Source organism: Beta vulgaris, chromosome 2, assembly GCF_026745355.1.
Source record: "Beta vulgaris subsp. vulgaris cultivar EL10 chromosome 2, EL10.2, whole genome shotgun sequence".
In the NCBI taxonomy this organism is placed as follows: Eukaryota; Viridiplantae; Streptophyta; class Magnoliopsida; order Caryophyllales; family Amaranthaceae; genus Beta; species Beta vulgaris.
In genome coordinates this window covers 56,473,797-56,481,483 of record NC_079203.1, presented here as the reverse complement: position 1 = coordinate 56,481,483, position 7,687 = coordinate 56,473,797, and positions in this window count along the sequence as shown.

Here is a 7,687-nt window from a genome sequence, read left to right as displayed (position 1 = left end):
CTTCTAACTACTTGGATTACAAGTTGTAAACTCAGGCCCAGTATATAATTTGGGCTAGAATTTATTTGAAAACCCCATAATATCATAAAGTCTTATTTAAAACCTTTATAATTAATAAAAAGCCTTTTTAATATATAAAACCTTTTAAAAAAATATAACTAAGAAGTTACTAAAAATACGGAGTATTACAGACTACCCCCCTTAAAAGAAGTTTCGTCCTCGAAACTTGAAACAAGCAAGTAAGAAGTAAAGCATGTAATTCACATATACTACAAACTCTCTATAAAATAAGTTGGCTCACATAATAACTCAATAAAATAAGTCAAAAGTAGGTCAAAAATAGCATTTTAAGTTAAAAGCGCGAAACTCTATCGTATTCTACCCCTCTTAAAAGGAGTTACGCCCCCGTAACTCGCTAAGGCTTAAAACTTGACTTAAAATTATTTACCAACTTTGTAGTGAAAAACAATTAAGAATCTTTGGGAATGAATAATTAAAACACTAGAGAGATAAACTTTCAAAAATAACTTTTAAACTTTAAAAAAATTAACCTCTATTTCAAGGTATTGAAATAAATTGCCTTCAATAATAAATCAACATAATAAAGAAAGTATTTGAATAAGTACAAAAGGTATAGTTTATGACAAACTGAAAAATTTTCTAAAACTTGAGTAGGAAAATTTTTCAAATTCTTGAAATAATAAGAATTAACATACTGATACTAAAGACAAGTTTTGTAGGAAAACTATTTGAGAAATACTAATATATTATCAAAATGCTATAATATAGTGAGAACAAAAGAACTTTATAAAACCTTTCGTAAGCTTTACTCGAAAATAAATATTCAAACAACTTTTTCTTTTGTTGTTTAAAATACTTTGTTTTCTCCTCAAAATTTAATCAGCTTACATAACTCATGAAGGTCTCACAATGAATAAAAAAAAAATTACCCTGATCCTACTTACTATAATCAAAATCAAATAATTCATCATTATTCACAAGCAAAACTTGTATTATATATATAACACAACATATACTTGAAGAAAAAATAGACTTCCTTACTTAGGTCCTCAAAACTAAAACTCCTCGAAACTCATCTTCAATTTTTTCTTAAAATACCACAATTAATATTCTCTCAAAAATAAAGAGTATGTAGTCAACTAGGACTTGAGATAGTAAATAAACAATCTTTCCTCATACAATCTTCAATTCAATAAAATTAACTCCTTCACATAATATAAACTCAATGCTTAAATCCATAATATAAAAATGATTATTCTTTCCAAAATCAATCATTGATTGACTAGTTTCCTCCTTTTTTTTCTCTTTTATTAAGCTCCAGATTTCTCCCAAAAGAATATATTTCTTCTATTATTAGAGTCACTTATTTCAATAAGTGATATACCCAATCCTTATAATCACTCTATCTTTCATATTGCCAAAACAACAATTATACACTATCATTCAAGCAAAAGTTTAAGACTACTCCCAATAATACTCCTCTTGACATTCAATAATCTCCAAAATCAACTTAGAATACATTTAAGAATTCTAGTATCTTACTTCACCTTTAAAACAAAAATGATCAAAGAACCTGCTAAAGTTTCAAATATGGTCTTACTTCGTACTTTCTTGTTACTATAACAACGATAACTCCTTTAAAAATTTGCGATTCAGCATAGGGAAAATTCCTTAATTAAATCCGCTTCAAATATGTATCTCATATACCTATAAGGTCCTCATAATATTCCTTATTTTGTCACCTTTAAAGGTTATCTCTATATCATTGCTAAGAGGTTGTGACTATATCCATAAACAAAATATATAACTTATCTAAATCTTCAATAATTCCTCCAAGCTGGTATAAACCATTGACCTCCTACTTGTTTCCACAAATTATGAAATTTTCTTCCTTGCTTATGTCACTAAACATTAAAGATCATCCAACTACATAAAACTTCAAAGGACTAATTTCACAATTCTTAGCATATAATATAATGTATTGCCTTCTTCACTCCTACTAAAACAAATAACTACTAAACTTCTTTCCTTCAAAGGAATAAACTAGAACAATTTTCACCTTTTTTAATGATTACATCTCAAATAGTCAACTTTTTTTGAACTCATAGGTTCTCCTAACACTTATAAATCAACAAATAACATATTGATGCTTTACACAATATATATAAATCATTTGCATGAATTGAATCACATGCATACATGTCATATAAGACATTAAAAAAACCAAGTTCAACTCATAGAAAATATACATGCCAAAAAAAAATATCGTAAGAGATAGTAATCTCACAACTTGCAAGTAGCTTCTTAATAACATGTCATGAAAGACAGAATAATAACTCAACTCTTATAATAAACAATAAACTCTTTCTTTGCTTATGAAAAATACGAAGATTTTTCATATTAACTTGACAATAAGTCAAACTTCCTTAAAATATTCAAAATAATCATATTACAATAGAACAATGAGCACTAAACAATTCTTAAAAAAAATCAGTACTTCATAAAAATTACAGCTTTATAATTCAAATAAATATATATAGATTTATAAGATAAATACGGATTGCATGTTGAAATAATAGTCAAAATAAAAATAACATTTGAACTATAATTTCAAATGGATCGAAAATATTTGAAATTCCTATATAAAAAAAATTGTTTGATATTCTTGAAAAATACATATATATGTATTGACAAAAGAGTTGTTTTATTTGAGTACTAGGCTTAGTGTATGAATAATTAGTCGAGTGAGTTCCCAGGAAAGAGAGGTGCGGCACAAACGGCCAACTTAAGTACCAAGTCTTTCCTTAGCCAGAACTTTCCTCAGAAAAATAAATCCACATACTTATTCCGTTCTTCAAAATATAAATCAGAAAATATTTATACTTGAAAATTAAGTATTTGCTTAAAAAAAAGAAGTATTTTTTTTCACATAATATAAAATGTCAAAAAAATGAATAAATAGAATGCGAAACTCTACTTATATGCCCTTCCTAGATCTACCCATACTCTCATTGACTGTTTATTTATTTTAAAAAAAGCACCTGGAAAACTGATACCACTTTGTAACACCCCCAAATTTCTCTCTTTTGGAAAACTTATTTTATATAAAACTCCTTGAGAAACTTGAGAGTATTACCGCCACGTGATAACGTTAAAGGCTTTAATACTAATACTAACTGAACTTTAAACTAATGCAGCGGAAATAACTTAAATAACTTCTCTTTATTAATATAAACTTTATTGTACAACTATAAACAATGAAATAAAGAAAATAAAATAACAACTCCTTGACTAATTATGATTCCTCACTAGCTCCCCATATGAAGTATGCATCAATCAACCTGTAAATTCTGCTCACCAAAAGGGTCATCACAGGGAAAAGCCATAAAACAAAACAAAACGCGTGTCAGTAAAAATACTGAGTACATGTATATGCGGAATATTAAACACTTTATTTAATTAAACTTTTGAAATATTTAATTTCAAAAAACCTTTCTGGATACTTGATAATACTTGTATAACATAACTTTTGAAATATTTAATTTCGAAAAACCTTTCTAGATACTTGATAATACTTGTATAATAAAAGTATATAACTTAATAAAAATCCTTTTTCCTTGCCTAGGTACCTTGCCTAAAGTGTGCACACCCCCCAAGTTTAGTATTCCTTACTGAGTCTATTACGAGGGGAACTACCTTGTCCACATGACTTATACAAAAAGTACATGGGTAAATAATATAATGGCTACCGTTCTTGCTAATAAATAACAAGCCGTTGCCTTGGTAAATAATAATAGCTACCGTTCTTGCTAATAAATAACAAGCCGTGGCCTCTTTATAAATTGTGATCATAAAAGATCATATAACTAATAAAAATCCTTCGGAAATAATCCTCCTTTAAAAAGAATAATAATTCTTATATAAAACTTTAGCCATATAAAGGCATAAATAAAATAACTTGCTTAAGGTTTAACCTTTGAAAAATAATAATAGTTCAAAAACACTCCCTTTTTAAATATATAACATGAATCTAAAGATCAAACTCCTTCTAAAATATTTGAATATAAATTCAAAGATAAAACTTTATAAATATATTAATAAAGACATAATTCAAAGTTCATAAATAAAATTTATAAACATTCAAACAGTTCATATAAAACAGATGCAGTTCATAATAGAAACTCAAAAACATGTATTTCGATCCAAAATATTTTCCTAAAAACATGATACTATACCTTGCAAAACAATTATTAAAGATCTACAAATACACGCACCTTGAAAATTAATAGCTACTAAGGAGAAGAGAAAGGTAGGCTAAAGAGAGAGAAAGTTTAAACTTGAGAAAAGAGATTTATTCTCAAATTTGGTGTGAAGAATATGTGGGTGGAGACCCCTATTTATACTAGTTGGGTAAATAAGATAAGAATAGGAATAGGAACTAAAAGATAGTTTTTGAGAAAGATAATTAATTTTAGCTAGAAAAATATCTTTTATGATAATATAGATAGAATAGAGAATATTCCACAAGATAAATAGTCTAGATGCTAATTAACCAAAAGATAAAACAAACAAATTAACCAAAGATAGAAGAAAACAATGTAATGTAACACCTTTTGATAAACATTACCTTGTTTCCTGGCGGTGGAAAAAAAGATAGAATCACCAAAATACAATTTGGATGCAACTCACTGGCGTGAGTTTGCACGAAATTGGTTTGCACATCTTTTTTTTTTTTTTTTTTTTTTTTTTCCTTTTGTAAATCTCTTATAAATCCTTTTTGAAATTTCTTTTTAAAATATCTTCTAACTACTTGGATTACAAGTTGTAAACTCAGGCCCAGTATATAATTTGGGCTAGAATTTATTTGAAAACCCCATAATATCATAAAGTCTTATTTAAAACCTTTATAATTAATAAAAAGCCTTTTTAATATATAAAACCTTTTAAAAAAATATAACTAAGAAGTTACTAAAAATACGGAGTATTACAGTTGTGATCAATGCATCTGATTTTCTGGTTATTGTGAGAGGATTCAAGTCAAGGTGGAGATTTGTAAGAATAGTGACTTGAATGGTGACTTGAAGGTATTTGGTAGAATGCGTGAAGAAGGAATGACAAAAGGCTGACTTTGAATGGACATATCTCTCAATCTATAAATGATTTTGAGGTGATTCAAAGTGGAGGTGATAGCTTGTTCCGAGAGCTTTCCAACGATAGGTCATATGCCCAATTCCGCTGAGAAACGAGAAAGTTATGTCAGTTTTACGAAGAACTGACGAAACTGTTTTCGTCTTCGCCCGGTCGGGCGGATCTCGCCCGTCGGGCGCGCAAGCTGTTTTGGAAGAGCTGGGGACCGCCCGGTCGGGCGGATTTCGCCCGGGCGCCGGCGATCGGGAAATAACGCGGAAAAGCGTTTTGAGCGGTTTTGTATAAATAGGTTATTTTAACCTATCTTTAACACTACGAAAAACACTCTGTTCTCTCTGTAATCTGGTTTCTTCTCATAATAAAATATTCTCTCTCTCTGCCGTGGACGTAGCCAATTTGGTGAACCACGTAATTCTGGTGTCTGATTTTATTGTTTTTGCATTCATTATTTGTTCTTCCTCACATCCGTTATAACAGATTTGACATAAAATGTGAATAGAAAATGTTCAATCATGACAAATAATATTAAACTGAGTTAGTAATTATTGGACTTACTCAAGATGTTATATCCAAAATGTCAGTCGTTAAAATTAAGAAAGGTGAATTTTTAATATAAATTTATAGAAAGAGGAAAATGTTCTTAGTTTGCGATAGCAACTATGTGGAAGTTTGACTACCAGTTGTCTAACTCTGTTTATAGTTTTGTTTTCAACAAGTTTATTTTTCTTTGAGTTTGGCAAATTCATATGGAGTACCGAATTTGTTTCAATTATAGTGAGAAAAGTTACAAAATTGGTCAAGTAGGTTGAGTACGACTCGTGACACAAAGCTTTGTTTCGAATGTTGAAATAAGATTAAGGCTATGTTCAGTTCATCTTATTTTTGCTTATTTCAGATATAATCAGATCTAATCAGATCAGATCAGATTAGAAAAAATAAGTTCAGATCAGATCATACTTATATTTTAAAATCATTTTACTATTAAATATCTTTCATTACATATTAGTAAAAATTACAATAATTGAATATTAATAAAGTACTCGTTGAGACGAATCAAACAAGACCACACATGAATATATATTTTCTTATATATTGAGAAAAATCTAAAAGATAAGATCTTGTAATCATATCAGATCAGAAAAAATAAGTTCAGATCAGAAAATTTCAGGTGAACTAAACATAACCTAAGGACGATACTTTTACATCGAAAAAATAAATTGAATTGATTAGGCTTAAGTTTGTGGGTTATTCAACTTATTTACAAACCAATCTTTATAAGGAGGGAGGAAATTAGATGAAAAATACTTATTTCCAGTTATCATAGTTCGAAATATCAATAATGGATCAGTTATAGTTGCGATTATATATTTTGGTTTAATTTCTTGTTACCGATATGTATTTGTGTGAGGTAATGCTTTAAAATATTTGGGTATTCTACAACATATGTAATTATAGGGAATTAGGAAAAAAAATCTTGAAAGTTTTGGAAATGAACAACATATCTAAAATTGATAAGAGTATTATTCACATTTAAGTAATAGTAGTATATCCCCTCAAAGAAAAAGTAGTATACTGAGAATAAAATTGCGAAAATTTCCTTATTATCAAGGAGTGGTACATGCATAAAGAATTTGGGACCATATAAGGCTTTTATTAAACTGATTGGATCTGGTTAGACATGATTGAATCTAATTTAAACTTATTGCACCTGATTGGACCTTATTGGTCTTGATTGGAACCTATTGACCTGATTGGAACTTATATAAAACAAACGAACATATAAATCATGAAAAATTGCTTTCAAAGGTCTTAACTCTTAATCATGGCTTATCATTTTTAATAGATTTCATTTATCGACCAACATATATCAATCCTATTTTTGAGAATATTGTCTTTTATTAGATTCAAATGACTTATGACTTGCTAAGTAAATAAAAATGTGTAGTTACTAAGAATCAAATACATGACCTTTGAAATAAAATGTGAGACTTTAACCATTAATTAATCCACTACAAATCAATGTTTAATGTTTCAAAGTAAAACATAATAAATTCTTATAATTATATGTAATTATAGAAACACTTTGTTTTAGTTGCTTTACCCATACACCTCATACAGCCAGTGTAAGTACCAACTGTTTTGGAACGAACAATTATTTCACAATCATCTTGCTAATTAAATCCAACTGTTCCGGAGTGTCGCGCGCTAACTGGTTACTACAGAAGGCCAATCAGCCAATAGTTAATGCATCAAACTTAGGCTAGATATAGTTAGTTGAACAAGAACGCACCGAAACGACTGCAAATTGTAACAGCAAACATATCAAGTTTAACGCAGTAAATTGATCATAAAAGTTTTGTATGTTATGTCTCCCTTATTTGCTATATATCGTTAGGTTCAAACTAGAGAATGTTGGCTCAGAACATGAGAATGGATAAATCCACTTCCTTTAAACGAGTCTTCTTCTTCCTCGTTCTTATGGTAATGATATCAAGACATGCACAAGCAGCATTAGTTT